Below are 18,230 nucleotides of genomic sequence, written 5' to 3'. Positions count from 1 at the left end.
AAATTCGGGATAAAAAAAGGGGCAGACAATGTTGTCGCTAATCATCTTTCTCTCTTACTCATTGAAAAATCATCCGATTTCGCTGTTGTCCGTGATTCTTTTCCGGATGAGCAACTCTTCCAGATTTCCCACGCAAATCTTCCATGGTTTGCAGATATTGTTAACTACCTTGCGGTAGGTAAAATTCCAACTCATTAGTCCAAACAAGAGAAAGACCGGTTCTTTTCCCAAGTTAAGCACTTCTTTTGGGAAGATCCGGAGCTATTCAAATACTGCCCGGACCAAATCATTCGGCGATGTATTCCCGAAGTTGAGACTACAAGCATTCTCAATTTCTCTCATACTCTTGCTTGTGGAGGCCATTTCATTGCCAAAAAGACCGCTCATAAAGTTCTTCAAAGTGGATTCTAATGGCCCTCCTTGTTCCGAGATGCATACAATTTCTATAAATCATGTGAAAGATGCCAAAGGCTCGGATCCAAGTCCCAAAGAGACATGATGCCCCTCAATCCCATATTAATAGTTGAAATTTTTTATGTGTGGGGAATCGACTTCATGGGACCATTTCCATCTTCTTATGGCTACGAGTACATCCTTGTAGCGGTGGATTATGTTTCCAAATGGGTGGAAGCCGCGGCCATCAGAACCAGTGATCATAAAGTTGTGATCGAGTTCATTCAATCTAACATCTTTAGTCGTTTTGGTACGCCCCGAGCAATCATCAGCGATGGCGGATCACATTTCAGAAATCGTTATCTTAAATCCGTCCTTTCTAAGTGTTCCATCATCCATAAGGTTGCTACACCTTACCATCCTCAAACGAGTGGTCAAGTAGAGGTGTCTAACCGGCAGATAAAGCATATTTTGGAAAAAACGGTTCGCCCGGACCGCAAGGATTGGTCACTAAGACTAGACGATGCACTTTGGGCTTACCGGACGACTTATAAGACACCCATTGGCATGTCGTTATATCGACTTATCTTTGGCAAAGCGTGTCATCTTCTAGTAGAATTAGAGCACCGTGCTTTTTGGGCCATAAAAGGCTAAATTTTGATCTCAAACAGGCTGGCTTTAATCATGCTTTGCAACTGAATGAACTTGAGGAAATCCGAAATGATGCATACGAAAATGCCAAAATCTATAAGGCAAAGACTAAAGCTTTTCATGACAAGCACATTGTTAGCAAGTCTTTCGCCCCGGGACAAAAGATGTGGCTTTTCAATTCCTGCTTGAAACTTTTTCCCGGTAAACTCCGGTCAAGATGGGATGGTCCATATATCGTCACTACTGTCTTCCCTCATAGAGCAATCGAACTCCAAGATCCGGCGAGAGGATCGCTCTTTAAAGTTAATGGCCAACGGCTTAAGCCTTGCATTGACGGCATAGTCCCAACCCGAAAAATTGAGGAAGTCCTCTTGACAGACCCAATTTATGAGGAATGATGCCTGTTCTAGCTTCGTCTAGCTATCGACTTTAAATTTAGCACAGCAAGAGAAGCACTTCTTTATATTTCTAGACTTCTCTGCATTTTCATTGCCTGGGCTTTGAAATTTTCTGGGAAATTGCTAAGGAAAGCCAAAATTTAACCTTATCTGAAATTATCTTAAATTGTGTCCAACAATTCAAACTGGTTCTCTTAGGCTTTCTACAACCCTTGTTTTCATACTTGGAAATTTTCAGCTCCATCCGGCAATTTTATTGGATTGTTGGAGTGCTTCACATGTGTATGACCTCTATATCTTTTTATGCATTATTAGAAAATTAACTCCAAATTCCATTCATGCATTGAAGAGATGTTAGCAAATAGGCAATTTCAGTCATTTCACCAAAGCTTTGCTCCCTGGTCCAATTTCAAACACTCAAAGTCCAGGCTTCGAGCCCTTGAAACTTCCAATTTTCAGTTAGGAGCCTACTGTCTCAAGTTTGAGCACTCGAAGTCCTTACTTCGAGCGCTCGAAAGTCCATCGAAGCTCACTGCCTGAACTTCGAGCGCTCGAAGTGCACACTTCGAGCGCTCGAAACTCACTGCCTCAAGTTCGAGCGCTCGAAGGCCTAACTTCGAGCGCTCGAACCCCCCTTCCCCAGTTTTTAAATCTGGTCTTTCCCTCTCCCGCGTCTTTCTAACTCCCTAACCCACGACTTCCTCCCTCCATTTCCACCTTTTCTCTCTCCCATAACTTCTCTCCTACCTCCCCCACTCCCTCCATCACCCATAACCACAACTTTTCCACCTTCCTCTCTTCCTCCATTAACTCCTACCTCCCTCACTCCCTCCATCACCCACAATCTCCACCTTTCCACCTTCCTCTCTTCCTCCATTAACTCCTACCCACATCCCACTCCTCTCCTTCCTCTTCATCCATCCCTTTATATATGACCCTCACCCCCATTTTCCCTCCTCATTCCACCGGTGCCTTTCTCTACTCTTCCTCCAAGGTATGTCTCTTCCCTCTTTCTCTTTAATCTTTATGTTTTCTTCTTACATTTGAGGAGTATAGGCATCGAATCTTTAGAGTTTAATTGTGCTTGTTGCTATGCTCTATCATAGAGAGCATTGTGTCTGAAATTTTTTGGGTTTCTTCATAGATTCCTCTCATTCTCACATCCTTTCTTTCTTTATGCATACCAGGTGTTCGTTGAAATTCCCCAACTAAGTTCGCCTCTCCATATGTCTCGTGCAGGACCTTCCCGTCGTCCTAGACCCTCTGAGGATGTTCCCGTCGTTCCTTATGAACAGCCCCGCGCCCCTTGGCTCGATAAAGAGCTCAATTATGAGCTTCTCTTCCCGCTCACGGGTGTCTTTAACACTCATCCCACCACTTCATGGGTGGTCGCCGAGCTAGTTAACCGGCGTCTTCAGCACATTTGCCAACCTGTTTCCAAGGTCACCTACCCCCGTGTGGTGCGGTTCTTCTTCCAGAATCTTAATTGTCCTGAAGAGCCGCCGGTCACTCTCACCACATCCATTGATGGCATCCCTTTTTCCTTCACTCTTGCGGACATGGTGGCAGTCTCTGGCTGTCCTTTGGAGTGCCCCGATGACATTGTCAATCGTGAGAATCTCCCTTTATATGAGGAGCCGGATACATTAACTGTGGAGCAGGTTGTCGCTGCCATTTGCAACGTGGATGACCCTCATCGCCCTCAGAGCTTTACCCTTAAATCCACCCTTCCGGAGCGAGTTTGGTTCCTTGACTTCGTTCTCAAGCATAATGTTTACCCTTTGGCGCACAGCACCGAGCGCCGAGGACTGATGTTGCAAGCCTTGTATGCCATGGACCAAGGCAAATGGTTCTCTGTCCCAAAACTCATTTGGGACACATTCATGCAGTTTTGGGATGAGTGTATCAACGCACGGCAGCAGTGTCTTAAAAATCGGCCTTTGCCATTACCATTCTTTGTTATCAAGCTCTTGAAGTACAAGGGCTTCATGGTTCCTCCTCATGAACCAAGGGGCAAAAAGATTTGAACTTTTACTCTCCGCCGGTGGACCAATGTTCTCAGCCATTCTCGGAACCCTCAGCTCGCTGCTCCTCCTTTGCCCCACTCTCCATCTCCTCTTTTATCTGAGGATGACCCCATGGCGGAGGACGCTGCATGGGACGAGCCTCCTGTTGATCTTCCGCCCAACCAAGCCTTCTTCCGGGATAGTCTTGCCCGTCTCCATGAGCGGATGGATCGTTTTGAGCTTTCTTTAGCCGACTACACTCGGACTGTGCGGGAGGACTACTTCCGTGCCGAAGAAAATCGTCACCTTGCTGCCAACGACCGCCGTGTTGCGGCGGAGGACCGTCGCATGGCTCAGGAGGACCGGCGCGAGACTCAATCCCTCCTCAATGCTATCCTCGCCCATTTTCCCCCGGCCCCTTAGCTAGTTGCCAATGTTGGACTTTTTCATTTAGTTTCGTACTTTTGTATTTTTCCTTTCTATTTTTCTTTTACTTTTCACCTTTAGGATTGTGCTATGCACAAGTTGCTCTGGTTCAACATGATTGACTCTCAGTTCCTTTTGTAATCATGTTTTTATGAATAAAAATACTTTAGTTTTTCTGTTATCTTCTTTTTTGACATTTTCCGTCCATATTTTACTGTTTGTTACTATTTTTGTCGTTGTTCTGCTTTTTCTTCATGTCCCATTCCAGGTGGCACATTTCAAGTTTGGGGGACGCATTTTGCGCTTTTATATAGTTGGAAGCCTTTGCCTTCGTCGCTCCACTAGGTATTTTTGTTCCTTTCATCCCCTTTGCCCTTTATTTTTTTTCCATCTTTGTCTCCCACATTGAGGACAATGTGTCCTTCCAGTTTGGGGGTGCAACTTGCATTGTTGGTTCCATATTTTTGCTAAGCAATGACAGTATAATTTGAAACTGGGCGGAGATAAAGCATATGTTTAATACCGTGGATATAGAAGCAATTGTGAATTTTTGAAAATAAAGAAAAAAATGTGATTTTAAAGTGATCATGTGGTTTCAAATTAGTCTGTATAAATGTCTCAATTAGATTCTCGTTGGATTTTTCACTTTTTTTTGCTTCACAATGCACAGATGCACATTGGAAACTTAACCGTGAGGCATGTAACTTGATTAACCGTGATCTTGACCTAGTCAATCTGAATTGATGAACCTAATAGATGGATACCTTTGGTGTGAAAAAAAAAAAAAAAAACAAATCTTGACCAGTTTGAGTTTGTAGCCTTTCCAACTTGAGTTATTAAGCCCTAGGAGTGCCTCTATACTCAACACCCTAAAGCCATCTGGTTTGGGAGTTGTTGGCCTAACGCTTGCTATATGGGTTGGTCAGAAAGCTTAAAAGACTTAGACATTGCACGGTCATTCAAAAATATTTTTATTAAACATGGTTCTTTGGAGTTCGTAGCCTTGCCAATTCGAGCTTTTAAGCCCTAGGAGTGTCTCTACACTCAGCACCCTAAAGCCATCTGGTTTGGGAGTTGTTGGCCTAACGCTTACTATACGGGTTGGTTAGAAAGCTTAAAGGATTTCAGCATTGCACAACCATTTTATGTATCATTTTCGAGTTAAAATAAACTGTCAACAAGCAACAAAGTTGTTTGTAATTAAATTCATGCCTTAGGAACTTTATTTAAAAGAGAATTCAATGATTTGAAGACTTGTGTCTTAAAACTGGAAAAAGAAAGTAAAAGCCGCATGTTGTGAATCCAACCCACTTTCACTGAAGCTAGAGTTGATTTCCAGTCAAGAGATGACAATTGAGTTATTTATATAGACTAGGATGCTGATGCGTGTTTATTGAAATGTGTTTAACCAATTTTTTTTGTATCAATGCTTCATATATGCATGGTAGTCTCCTCAATGACCCCGTCTCCAGTCCTGTGTCTGTTTCGAGTTATATTCGAGCTATGTATATATCTCATTTTGCCATAGTTGATTTTGTGGTAGCATTTCCATTGTTGTCATTTCATTGAGTTTTTCATCTTAGTTTTGCTAAGGGACTAGCAAAATGTAAGTTTGGGGGTGTGATAAGCGCCGAATATTGCATATTCAAGCGCCCTTAGCTGCATTAGTTCAATCCATCTTTTGATTATTCTTTGTAAATTATCTTTATTTGCATGAATTTATTTATTTTCAGGTTCATTGGCCAAAAAGGAGCAAAAATGGTGTTTTATCAAATCTTTGAATAGCAATGTGCTCAAGGCTAAGTTCTGGCAGCAGCGGAATCTGACTTTGCTCGACATTTTTGACCAATCAAACTCGAGAACTGGTCTTCCATTTAAACATGACATATTTAGAGCTTCGATTTAACTTTCAAAATCTTCAAACGGTTCGTCATTTGGAGATCGGAGCAAAAAGTTATGGCTGTTCTACCAAAGTTGTGCACAGCAGGTTAAGAGCAAGGAGCTCACTGGACTAACTTCGAGCACTCAAAGTCCTTACTTCGAGCGCTCGAAGTGCTAGTTCGAGCGCTCAAAGTCCTTAGTTCGAGCGCTCGAACTCCGGGCAGCTTCCTATCCGAGAACCATCACTTCAGCCCACTTGCACCTTGTTTCTCTCATCTCTGATTTCCATCTTTATGGGTTGGTTGGAGATGTCTTTTGGTGGGAGTTGAGTCTTGTTTGGTGGAAAAGATGTCTACACAAACAATTTCATATCTCATCTTTGTAAGATTTGTGGAGAGAGAAAGAGGAGAAAAAGAGAGAGTTCTTGAAGCCAAGGAAAGGGAGCTCAAAAATGGAGGTTCCAGCCAAGCTTCTTCCTTCTTCTAAGGCTCCCATAGGTAACTAAACCTCCTTTTAGGGAGGTGATGAAGTCCCTCCCTTGTAAGCATGTCTTAGTATAGTTCTATTTTGGGGATTGCAATGTATAATCTTTGGTCTTTTCATGGTCTAGAGCATCTTACCTTGTGTAATGGATCTTCATGTATGTAAATGATTAATGTTGAGTCAATTATCTATCTTTGATGGCTTATTCTTTTAATCATGTTGCTTGCACTCTCATGGTGACAATGGTTGTGAGATCATGGAATTGTTTTAATGGCATGGAGTTGGAGGACTTTGATAGATCAATGCTTAGGTGAAACCTTTGATGATTTATGCTTATTTCTTGCCTTCAGATGTTCATCATTTTATCTAGGGCTTGATAGTTTTTCATTCAAGTAAATGTGGTTAAGTTACACCTTAGTTAGGTAGTCTAAACATGTTAACCTTTGATGGATTATGCTTGCTTCAGATTTAATGAGTTTCTTGAGGATATTATAGCAACCAAGTGTGCTATGTATCATGACCATATATATATATTGTTTTCCCCCAATTTAGCTCTAATCTAGCATGTGTATAGGGATGGAGGCGGATTCACTTCCCTAGTCCTCTTTACTTGTATTTCATCTCCCTTCAACTCTTACAAACTTTTACTTTATGCACTTTAATTTCATAGCTTAGGTGACAACCAACAAATCCTCTATGAACATCTCTATCATTCTAAAAAGACTCTAGACACTTAGGTTGCCATAGATTAGCGCAGTCCCAGCGGTTCGACTTACCCGACCGATAGCCCTATTTTACAATGATTCGTGCTATTGCGAAGGTTGATTTATAATTGTAATCGACTCAACCGATCAAGCAAACGGTCATGTCCAGCCTTATCAAGATCAAAGTTAAGCCTTTTTATTACCTAAAATGCTTTATGTTCTAACTCAACCGGAAGATGACAAGGCTTCCCATAAATAAGTCTATATGGAGACATGCCTATTGGAGTCTTGTAAGCTGTCCGGTAAGCCCACAAAGCATCATTCAATTTCCTTGACCAATCTTTTCGGGTTGGATTGACAGTTTTTTCAAGAATATACTTGATTTCCCTATTTGACACCTCAACTTGTCCACTTGTTTGGGGATGGTAGGGAGTGGCCACTTTATGTGTGACAGAGTATTTCAAGAAAAGTTTGCTTCAAGAATTGATTACAAAAATGTTTTCCTCTATCACTTATCATAGCCCTTGGCATACCAAAATGAGCAAATATATTTGATTTGACAAATGCAATTACCACGGAGTGGTCATTCGTTTAGGTAGCGCAAGTCTCAACCCACTTTGACACATAATCAACGGCAACGAGAATATATTGAAAGCCATAAGACATTGGGAATAGTCCTATAAAATCTATGCCCCATACATCGAAGATTTCAACTACGAAGACTGAAGTGAAAGGCATCATGTCTCTCTTTGACATTGATCCTAACTTTTGGCACCGAACACACACCTTGCAAAAGTTATAGGCATCTCGGTGGATAGTGGGCCAGAAGAGCCCACTTTGAAGAACTTTCAAAGCGGTCTTTTTTCCAATGAAATGCCCACCACAAGCAAGTGTGTAACAAAACACAAGGACGCTCGGAACTTCACTTTCTGGCACACATCTCCTTATGATTTAATCCGGGCAATAACAAAACAGAATGGGATCTTCCCAATAGTATTTCCGGATGTTAGCAAGAAATCGGTCCTTTTCTTGTTTGGACCAAGTAATGGGAAGTTTGCCGGTTACAAGATAGTTAACAATGTCGGCGAAGCAAGGCAACATCCCATTTGAGATTTAAAAGAGTTGTTCATCTGGAAATGATTCATGAATTACAAGATTTGGAGAAGATTCAATCATTAATCTAGACAAATGATCAGTAACGACATTGACGGAGCCCTTTTTATCCTTGATTTCAAAGTCAAATTCTTGAAGAAGTAGGATCCATCTTATCAAGCGAGGTTTGGTTTCCTTTTTCATTAAAAGATGCCTAAGAGCGGCATGATCGGAAAACACAATTACCTTGGATCCTAAGAGATATAACCGAAATTTATCAAGGGCATACACTATAGCAAGTAATTCTTTCTCGCTGGTAGAATAGTTCAATTGGGCACCTGAGAAAGTCTTACTCGCATAGTATATAGCACATGGTAGCTTACCTACCTTTTGCCCCAAAACAGCACCCATTGCGAAGTCGGAAGCATCACACATAATCTCAAATGGTAGGGACCAATTTGGAGGTTGCATGATGGGAGCGGATGATAGGAGAGTGCGAAGTTGATGAAAAACATTTAGACATGCTACATCAAAGACAAATGGAGTCTCCTTAGCAAGAAGGTTACACAAGGGTCTAGCAATTTTGCTAAAGTCTTTGATAAACCGGCGATAAAAACCGGCATGTCCTAGAAAGGAGCAGATTTCTCTCACCGTAGTAGGTGGAGACAATTCGAAAATCAGCTCAACTTTCGCTCTATCTACTTCTATTCCTCTTTTAGAGATGACATGTCCAAGCACGATTCCTTCCTGAACCATGAAATGGCTCTTTTTGCAACTTAACACAAGATTAGTCTTACGACATCTTTGAAGCACTTTTTTGAGATTTTGGAGACATGAATCAAATGAGGACCCAAAAACCAAGAAGTCATCCATAAAGACTTCTAAATACTTTTCCACCATGTCCGAAAAAATTGACATCATACACCTTTGGAAAGTGGCAGGAGCATTGCACAATCTAAAAGGCATCCGTCGATAAGCAAATGTACTGAAAGGACATGTGAAGGAGGTCTTTTCTTGATCCAATGGATCTAGGGCCACTTGATTGTACCCCGAGTAACCATCTAGGAAGCAATAGTATTATTGCCCGGCTAATCTTTCTAAGATTTGGTCAATGAAAGGCATTGGAAAATGGTCCTTCCTAGTGGCGGAATTCAGCTTTCGGTAATCTATGCAAACACGCCACGAAGTGGCGGTGCGTTTCGAAATGAGATCACCCTTAGCATTTTCAACAACTGTGATTCCCGACTTTTTAGGAACCACTTGAGTTGGACTAACCCACTTGGAATCAGAGATAGGATATATGATTCCCGCATCTAGAAGTTTCACAACCTCGTTCATGACAACTTCCTTTATATTTGGGTTCAATCTCCTTTGAGCATCCCTAAATGGCATTTCATCATCTTCCATGTGTATGCGATGCATACAAATAGAAGGATCAATGCCTTTAAGGTCAGCCACACTCCATCCAATGGCTTTTTTGTTAGCTTTAAGCACTTCCAAAAGATCATTCTCTTGGTCATTTTCAAGATTTGAAGCAATAATGACCGGAAGAGTCTCTTTTGGGCCTAAGAAGGTGTATTTGAGATTTGTTGGAAGAGGCTTAAGCTCAAGAGTAGGAGGAGAGATGAGAGAAGGAACTGGTGGAGTATTAGAGAGTAAAGGAAGAGGTTCTTTCTTGTTTTTCCAAGGTGGGTAATCCAAAGTGGCCACAGAATCCATCAAAGCATTCACCTCACTTATGGATCCTTTTGTGTTAAAACCACAGCTTTAAAACATTTCACAAAAGCATGCCTCAAGAGGGTCCTTAGAGAGAATACAGGGAAGAGTCTCCTTTATGATTTCATCCAAAACATCCACTAGGAAACACTCGTCTTCATCTTTAGGATGTTGACTAGCATTAAATACATTAAGCTTAACCATCATGTTGCCAAAAGAGATATCTATAATGCCGGATCTGCAATTAATGGTGGCATTAGCGGTGGCAAGAAATGGTCTTCCTAGGATGACCGGAATGTGATTGGTAAGATTTGGGACTAGCTCAGTGTCAAGTACCACAAAATCAACCGAGAAATAAAATTTATCAACCTTAATCAAGATGTCCTCAACAATTCCCCTCGGTTTCTTAATTGATCTATCGGCTAGTTGGATTACTACCGATGTTGGCTTCAAGTCCCCTAATCCTAATTGCAAGTAAACAAAGTATCTAATGAGATTAACACTTGCACCTAAATCAAGGAGAGCTCTCCGAACCTCTTACTTTCCAATAACACAAGAAAGGGTCGGAGCACCCGGATCCTTGAACTTAGGAGGAGTGTTAAACAGAATGATGGAACTCACTTGTTTCGTTAAAAGCACTTTCTTAAGGTCCCTTCCCTTGCTCTTACTCTTTTGAGTGCACAAGTCCTTCAAGAACTTTGCATATGGTGAAATTTGCCTAATTGCATCTAGAAGAGGAAAATTGATTTTCACTTGTTTAAACACTTCCATCATATCATGAATTTTTCCTTCTTGTCTCCTAAATGATGAAGTCTCTCTCAAAGCTTGAGGAAATGGAGCTTTTGGCTCATAAGACTTCTCGAATTGGGGAGATGATAATGAAGATGATAGAATTTCCTTTTTGGAACCACTAGCATCCAAAGAAATAGGAACAGGATTTAGAATGGGATGGATGCTACCACTTGGTTGCTTCAGTTCATTATCCTCTTTAGGTACCTCTACCTTATTATCCACTTTCTTACCACTCCTCAAGGTAGTAATTGCTTGAACTTGCTCATTTCCAGAAAATTCTGATGAAGGACTTGCTTGCGCCATAAATTGCCCCTTAGGATTGGTCTCAGTTTGACTAGGCAACTTACCTTTCTCTCTCACATTTAAAGAATTAGCTAATTACCCGATTTGAGCTTCAAGCTTTGTAATTGATTGAGAGTGAGAATGAAACAATTAATTATCTTTTCGAAGATCACCTAAGGCTTGGAAGACCTTGTCCTCAAAAGCGGAACTCTTAGGAGACGCTTGATTTGGATTAGAGTAAGATTGAGAATTTAATGCTTAAGGATGAGAGTATTGAGAATTTGATGCTTAAGGATGAAAGTATTGAGAATTTGATGCTTAAATGATAGAATAAAGGGCGGTAACCTTGAGAATTTTGATTTTGATTTTGGAGATGTGAGGGAACGTACTTTGCTTGGTAACCTTGAGTTTGAGGAAGGTTTGCACCGTCTCCTTGATTTCTCCATGCAAAGTTTGGATGATTTTTCCATCCCGGATTGTAAGTATTGGAATAAGGGTTGTTCCCTTGTTGAATGAAAGCTGCATTTCCTTGTTCTTGAGACTCACTTGGGATGATTTGTCCAAGAGGACAATTTGAAGTATGGTGAGTGTAGCTAGAACAAGTCATGCACATTTCATTAGAATGATGAGAATAAGATTGAATTGTCGGTCCTTGATTCAAAAGGAATGTATCAAACCTTTGAGTAAGATTTTTGACCTCAGCGGCAATTTCCATGGAAGAGTCTATTTGATTTAGAACTTTCTTTCCTCCCACATTTGCTAGGTGACCACCCCTAGAAGATGAAGTTCTATGCATTGAGTTTTCACTCATTTTTTTAAAAAGAAGCTAAATTTCATCTTCATTTCTTCCTATGTAGCTTCCGCCACAAGAAGCATCAACAATGCCCTTATTGGCATCGGATAAACTTGAAAAGAAACATTGAACTAATTGCCACTTAGGAATGTCATGATGTGGACACTTCCGTAGCAAGTCATTCAAACGTTCCTATGCTTCATGAAGGGGTTCTCCTTCTTGTTGTTTAAATTCACGAATGGAAGTTCTCATGGCATCAGTTCGACTTGCGGGGTAATACTTCTTTAGGAACTCTTGTTGCAATTGTGCCAAAGAGGTGATTGTATTTGGCCGCAAGTTGTTAAACCAATATTTAGCTTTATCCCGAAGAGTGAAAGGGAAAAGCTTCATTTTAAGGACTTCTTCTGGAACATCCGTGATTTTCACGGTGGAACAAACTTCCAAGAACTCATCTAAATGTTTATAAGGCTCTTCATTGCTCAACCCATAGAAAAGGGGGCACATGTTAATGGTGAAAGCCTTAATCTCATAATGATGAGCATGGAAATTTGCCAATTGAATGCAAGTGGGTGCATTATATTGATTTGGAGTGTAACGGTCCCTAAGGACCATTGGAGGATTGAGAGGATTGAGTGGAGGATATGGCATTTGACTTTGCTGATGATATGCCATTTGACCTTGTTGAGGGTATGCCATTTAAACATATTGTTGTTGTTGCTCACCAATTGGGGGAACAACATTTGGCCTTGGCATCCCTAGATTAGGTTGTTGCACCACAGGATTGATTGGTCGTGGCATTCCCAAGGGTGGATGCACACCTTGAGGATCCACAATATGAACTTGTGGTGGGTGGTGCACACCGTTATGATCCACATGCCCAACATCTATAATGGGATCTTCAATTGGATCAATTAGGTCTTCCATTAAAGGTGATGAAAAATCAAATTTTGGAAAATTAGGATGACTATCCATAGTACTACCTCTTAAATGCCGAAGGGAAACTTCGAGATTTTGATTTACAAGAGTAGGAGGACGATTAAGTGATCTACGACCATGCATGCACTAGAATAAGTCAACACACCAACACTTCAATTTTTCAACCTCCACATACGATGTTCCCAAACTCCTCAATAATATCAATGCACTTAAAACAAATAAATGCCTCCACACGGGCCGATACCTTCTACAAGAAGGTATACTTGGACTTAAAAATAAAACAATTCAATTTAAGCCTCCAATTGGGCTGTCCAAAGCATGCAAGATAGTAAACAATTAAGCACAAAAATTAAAGAGAAACTTACAAATGGTCCTTAAGCAACTTCAAACTTTTTTTAATTACTTCCAAGTCCTGTGTTTGCTCCACTTTCCTTCAAGTACCTAATTGACAAATCAAATGAGAAAATAAAAAAAAAAATTAAAATGACTTAAAAGTAAACAATCAACAAAGAACTAATGTCTAATTCAATTCTTTAAAACCGTTAGATCCCCAGCAACGGCGCCAAAACTATGGTGCGACCAAGCGTGTGTACAAAATAATGCACAACACTTTAGATTTAGAAATAATGTCAGGTGGGCATCATATTTTAAAATTTATAAAACCACTAAACACTTATACTATGGAGTATGAAGTAAGCAGGGATCGTCCCAAGAGATCTAAACAATTATAGGTTTTTCAGAATTGAATTCTACTTTAGTGCTTATGTGATTGCTAAAAAGGATTTTGTTTGTGATTAAAGCTAATTTTAAACTAAATGATTGCAATAAAGAAATAGGGTTTAAGAGATTAGAAAGAGACTTAGGGTGTATGATTCACCACCAAGCACATTCCCAAACTCACTAACTTTCAACTAATTGGGGAAATAATTAAATGTAATTCTAATGTAGCTAATACTTGTAAAGAAAAGTATGAAGTAGCAATTTCAAGCTTGAATTGCCTACCTAATGACAAATAAGCTAAGTGTAGTGCAATTCACCTATCCAAAGAATGGTCCATCAATTCAAGTTACAATTCTAGCCTACATCAATCTAGAGGATAATGCAATTGTGGCAAAAAGTATGGAATTCAAATATAAGTATGGATGGTCTACTTACCTAATAATTAAATTGCAATTAAATTAATTAAACTTGAATTAAACTTATTAAACATAAATTTAAAACTAATTAGATAATAAATTAACCTAAACATGTAGTGCCATCCATCAAATAGAAGTAATTTTCCATCAAATTGATTCACAACTACAACTAATTATCACCATGCATAGACATCACAAGAATCAATTTACAAAGAATTCAAGTGTAAAGCTTGTTTATTCATCAACCACACATAAGACAACACATGATTAATACAAATAAACAATTAGATGAATTGATTCATATATTTCAAGCCTATACAATAATTACATGCTAAATCCCCAAAAAGTATGAAAAGAGAGAAAGAATAGGTTACATGCTTAGGGTTTATCCAACCCTAAGTAGAAGAATCAGCCACTCATGGTTGATGGAGTTGAAGATAGAACAATCTCCATCCTTGAATTCATTATCTCCGAACTTTTCTACCAAACCCTATCCTGTTCTTCGTTTCTTCTCCTTCGCGTCTTTTTCCCAGAGAGAGATATCGATACAGATGAAAAAACTTAATAAAATAAAAAATAAAAATAAAACTCTCTAAACTAATAAAAAAACTAACCCTAAAAATAATGGGTCTATTTCCCTTAAGTAACAAACTCTATTTAAGCCCAATAGAACCAAAAAAATAAACCTAAAAGACAAAATCCCGTAATGCTGCTAGGGCCTAGGGGATCGATCCCCAAAGGGCATTGTTAGTTCTGTGAATAGTAGGGGATCGATCCCCCACTCTGGGGATCGATCCCCAAGTGTTGGAAATCTCCTTTAAGCTCCATTTTAGCTCCATTTTGGCCCCGGGCTAATCCGTTTGCTTCTTGATCTTTGGGAATATCATTAAAGGCCCGAAAAATGTAGAATTGACCACTTTTGAAGGATTGAGCACACTATACAAACAATGGTTGCAGACTCTACTTGCCATTTTCTGAACTTTTCCCGAATGTCTTTGTTTGTCTCCAAAAAGGCCTTAATGAACCGAAATTAGTCCGTTTAAACTGTATTGACCTGAAATTGACAAAAACATAAATTAGAACTAAAACATGAAAATAAGATAAATGCAAGGACTAAAATACCCTAATTTAGGTGCTGAAATGTGCAACATTTAAACACTTATCAAACATCTTGTAACTTAAAATAGGAAATCATATAAGGAACAACAAGTTACAACATCATCTAGTTATCAACTTGAAATGAATTACAAAATTAACAAAGTGGATACTTGGACATCACGCCGGATCAGACCGACACCAAAGTTATTTTAGGGTTACTAGCCCACGGGTAACCGCTCTATGTGCGCACTAGACTATAGGAGAACGTTCCCACGCACTAGAACCATGTCCTAGCCGTAGTCAAACAGTGACATCCCCAAGTTTCCAAAATCAACAAGTTATGCAACAACGTATATAGCAACATGTATATATAAGATAATCAACTATCTACCATGCACAACCAAATTTGGAAACACATACAATACATGCTCTAAGCCCACAACTACTATGGCATAAAAGATGTCAAATGCAAGGTGTGCAACTCATTACACAATGCAACAATATATCCCATAAAGAAAACATGTTCCCATGATTATAAATATAACAACAATGTTATCCAATACTTAAAACATAACCAAGTGAATATACAACAAGTCCAAGTCTATGATTTAAACATAGAAACAATTTCTAAAACACACTTAGATCCATGAAGCTATTAGATAGAATTTAATTAAACAAAAATAATTAAATTCTCTAGATTTCAAATAACCTCAAATTAATATATGTTAAACAACATAGCATGCTCATTACATAAATCAAATCAAAAGAGCAAAATGAGCAAGACATCATCATATAGAATTTAAATAATTTAAATTAATTAAATCTCTAATTTTCAAAAGTTGTTCAAATGATCCCAAATTAATATATATCAAGCACTAAGTTATGGTCATACCATATATCAAGTCTAAAATGGAAAACAAGCAAAATATAATTTACTAGAATTTAAATCAAATTAAATCCATTTAATCTCTAGATCTAAAAACTCATTTAAATCATCCTAATTTAATATATATCAAAGATCAAGTCATGGCCATGCCATATACCAAGTCTAAAATGAGTTATATGCAAGCTATGATACATCATTAATTTCTTAAATTTACAAAAGACATGCATACAACTTATATCTCATACAAAAGCAAGTAAAGCCACTTAGAAAAATAAATTATAACACCCCCTACCTCACAAGAGGATTGTTCCTCTTGAATCTAAGGCTAACAAGCACAAAATGGTAAACCCTTCTAGGGTTATGAAGAGGAAGATGAGGGGAACAAAAAATATTCCCAAGGTCAAGCTTGGAAATCAATGGAAGGCCCTCAAAATCAAGGTCAAAGCTTAAGGCTTCAAGTTCCATCCATGGAGGCTAGGGTTTTCTTTACAAGAGAGGGAGGAGATAGAAATTAAGTGTGATAGAATATGAGTGGAGGAAATAGAAATCCTCCACTCATTATGTGGTCTTACACCAAGGTCAACACACATAAGTCTTGGTCAATTGCATAAAAAACCCTCTTTAAAAACCATAATCCCAAAGTGGCCCAAAATTAATTGCAAGACTTAATTTGAAGCATACACTTGTCACTTATCCAAGCATCCATTGTAGGCTTAATCCTAAACTTACACTTGTCAACCATCCAAGCCAACAAGTGCACCTATCCTAGGTCAACAAGTGGTTTAATCTCCGCCCTCCACATGTCATGATCCAAGGCATCAAAGTGTCCCCACACAAATGTCAACAAGTAGACCAATAAGAGTGTGACACTTGTCACACTTTTTCAAAAATTGCAAAAAGGTCCTTTTCCAAAATATCTTCTAAATTAAATTGTAAAATGGTCCCCAAGACGAAAAATAATTACTTTATTTAATTACACTAAAACCCTACAAGTTAAAATATTACAAAAAAGTTATGCATCCATACCCTTTACAAGAAAAGTAAACACTTAGCATGCTTTTCTACAAAAGTGAGAATATAGATATCATGGAAACTAAATGCTATAGGTGTATGCAAAGCTGGAATCAAATCCGAGTACAAAAAGTGAGGTTATGCAAAGAAAAATAATAAACGGGAAAAAGACGAAATGTGAATAGTGTCACAAAAGTGAAAATGTGAAAATGACTCGGTCCTCAAAGAAAGTTGTTAATCTCAAGAAAAGAGTCTCAGAAACCATTTTTGAGCACTAGATATGACACTAAGTGATGGGAAACCAAACACGGAAGAGAAAAGACAACGAAAAAAAATTATCCGTAAAATTTGAGCAAAAAGAAAAGGAATGAAAATGACCGGGTCATTACATAACCACACTTCCTGTGTTTGGAGTTGGTTTTTGACTCCACATATCTTCATTCTAAGTAGTTTCCATGAAATATGTATCTTTACTTTTGCAGTAAAGTACTATGGTTGCTCCCGGTGTCCATAGGGGCATAGATGCATAGTTTTTTAGAATTTCTTTCTTTTCTTAGGGTGTTTTTCATAAATATCTTTTAAAGATATTTTATTTCAGGGGTATCTAAGAAAATATCTTTTGAAAGATATTTTCATTCTGGGGTAGTTTTGCAGTTTTCACTTTTTAGAGGGGCCATTGTGTAATTAACGAAAGTTATTACAAAATGTATCGTTTTGAGCCTGGATTCTCGTACGGGATTTATTTTCACTTTTCGTCGAGTTATGTACTCATAGAATTTTCTTATGGTTGTTTTTCTCCAGTTTCTGGGTTTCTGGCCCCAGTTGCCGCCAAACTTGTTTGGGGCATATCTCTCTGCTTGGGACTTGATTTTCGACGCCATTTCTTCCTTGTTCATCTTTTCTCATTTCAGTTCTTTTTCGTTCATAGTGTTTTGCCATTTGAGCGCGTCTACTCAAATTTCACTTTTCTGGACCCAGCGGGGCCCGTTCGGGACACTTTTAGGGGGTTTTTTTTTTTAATTTTTTTTATTTTTATAAATAGGAGGTCTTAAGATGAAAAATTAGATTTTTCTCTCTTTCTCCTCTATCTTGGCTGACAGCCTTGGTAGCCAAGGGGCTGCCACCCTTCTTCTTCATTTTTCGACCACTTCCCTTTAGTAAAAATGTGTAGTGCCTTAGCGTTTTATGTTCGCCTTGCCATGCTCTACCTTTCCCCCTTATTAGAATCCGTTTTTGGCCATTTCTTGAGTTCGGATTTGAAGTCAAGTTGTGATTTTGTTGGGGCTTCCTTGGGGGTTATGTTCATCGTGTTATCCCCAACAAAACCTAGAAGTTTTGTCGGATTCGGAGTGGTATCGTTTTGGTGGGGATTTGAGATTTCATCTCAAATGGAGGTAGGGGGTGTTATAATTTCATATTTTTATTGTCTTGCATGTTTTTTATGCTTATACAACTTGTATGCATGCTTTTGTTCATAATCTAGAATTTAATTTAATTATTTTCTATGGTTAAGATTTAATTCTCATGATGATGTATAACTTAGAAT

General features: G+C 38.9%; 1 non-coding gene across 1 annotated transcript; it reads left to right on the top strand.

Moving 5' to 3' along the window:
• Positions 1 to 11,765: 11,765 nt before the first annotated feature.
• On the top strand, positions 11,766 to 11,872 carry LOC132275674 (small nucleolar RNA R71). The gene has a single exon (XR_009470699.1). It is a non-coding gene; the product is annotated as a small nucleolar RNA R71 (small nucleolar RNA).
• Positions 11,873 to 18,230: the final 6,358 nt, after the last annotated feature.

This window comes from Cornus florida, unplaced genomic scaffold (genome assembly GCF_030987335.1).
Source record: "Cornus florida cultivar Cherokee Brave unplaced genomic scaffold, ASM3098733v1 CherokeeBrave_3.0.0_Hap2_Chr09, whole genome shotgun sequence".
Classification (NCBI taxonomy): domain Eukaryota; kingdom Viridiplantae; phylum Streptophyta; class Magnoliopsida; order Cornales; family Cornaceae; genus Cornus; species Cornus florida.
This window is presented reverse-complemented; position numbering and strand designations above follow the sequence as displayed.